At 53.4% G+C, this 1,339-nt stretch overlaps 1 protein-coding gene across 1 annotated transcript in view; it reads left to right on the top strand.

Annotated features, from left to right (window-relative positions):
- LOC106631950 (SH3 and multiple ankyrin repeat domains protein 3-like) overlaps nucleotides 1–1,339 on the top strand; it is a 136,628-nt gene that overhangs the window by 8,436 nt on the left and 126,853 nt on the right. The window lies entirely within an intron of this gene.

The raw sequence follows: 1,339 nt of genomic DNA on the forward strand, positions 1-1,339 counted from the left end.
CCCCAGGAATTTCCTGGAAAAATGTGAGGGTTAGGATGGGAGCAAGAATCCCAGGATCCAGAATCCTCTGGAATGTCAGGGTTGGGATGGGAACAAGGATTTCAGGATCCTTGGGAATGTGAGGGTTGGGATGTGAAGAAGAATCCCAGAACCCAGAATCCTCTGGAATGTCAGGTTTGGGATGGGAACAAGAATCCCAGGATCCTTGGGAATGTGAGGCTTGGGATGGGAACAACAATTCCAGAATCCTTGGGAATGTCAGGGTTGGGATGGGAACAAGAATTCCAGGATCCTTGGGAATGTGAAGTTTGGGATGGGAATAAGAATCCCAGGACCCAGGTTCCTTGGGAATGTGAGGGTTGGGATGGGAACAAGAATTCTAAAACCCAGGATCCTTTGGGATTTGAGGGCTGGGATTGGAATGAGAATCCCAGAACCCAGGATCCTTGGGAATGTGAGGATTGGGATTGGAACAACAATCCCAGGATCCTCAGGAATGTCAGGGTTGGGATGGGAACAGGAATCCCAGGATCCTTGAGAATGTGAAGTTTGGGATGGGAATAAGAATCCCAGGACCCAGGTTCCTTGGGAATGTGAGGGTTGGGATGGGAACAACAATTCCAGAATCCTTGGGAATGACAGGGTTGAGATGGGAACAAGAATTCTAAAACCCAGAATCGTTGGGAATGTGAGGATTGGAATAGGAATAACAATCCCAGAATCCTCAGGAATGTCAGGGTTGGGATGGGAACAAGAATCCCAGGATCCAGAATCTTCAGGAATGTGAGGGTTGGGATGGGAACAAGGATTTCAGGATCCTTGGGAATGCCAGGGTTGGGATGCTGCTGGCTGCAAGCCTCCTGGATCTCTGGCACAATTCATTCCCTGTGCTGAGTTGAATTTCTTGGGGCCGATGAAAAATTCTGGAATCTTTTCCCTCCCATTCCCAGGAGAATCTCCTCCTCCTGCCAGCATCCCATTTCCCTTCCCGGCGCCTCTGGAATCGCTGGGTGCTCATTCCCAGGGCTGGAATTCCAGCCGGGCCTCACCTGAGCCCTGAAGGGGGCTGGAGAGCAGGAAAATCCCTCCCGGAGCCCCCCCGGGAGCGCCTCCCCCTCCGGAACCTCTGGATCCGGCTGGGAATTCTCTCCTTGGCGCTTCCTGCCAGGCAGGGAAGCGTTTCCTCCTCCCCTCCAGCGCCGGATCCCACGGGATTTTCCGCTCCTGCTCAGGATGTCACGGCTCTTATCTCACTCCCTTCTCCTCTCCCAAATCCCGTGGCGCCGATTCCGCCCCTTTTCCTCCCCCTTCCTGCTAGTTCTCCTCGCCCTTCGGCCGC

The sequence above is a fragment of the Geospiza fortis genome, unplaced genomic scaffold, assembly GCF_000277835.1.
Source record: "Geospiza fortis unplaced genomic scaffold, GeoFor_1.0 scaffold61, whole genome shotgun sequence".
Lineage (NCBI taxonomy): Eukaryota > Metazoa > Chordata > Aves > Passeriformes > Thraupidae > Geospiza > Geospiza fortis.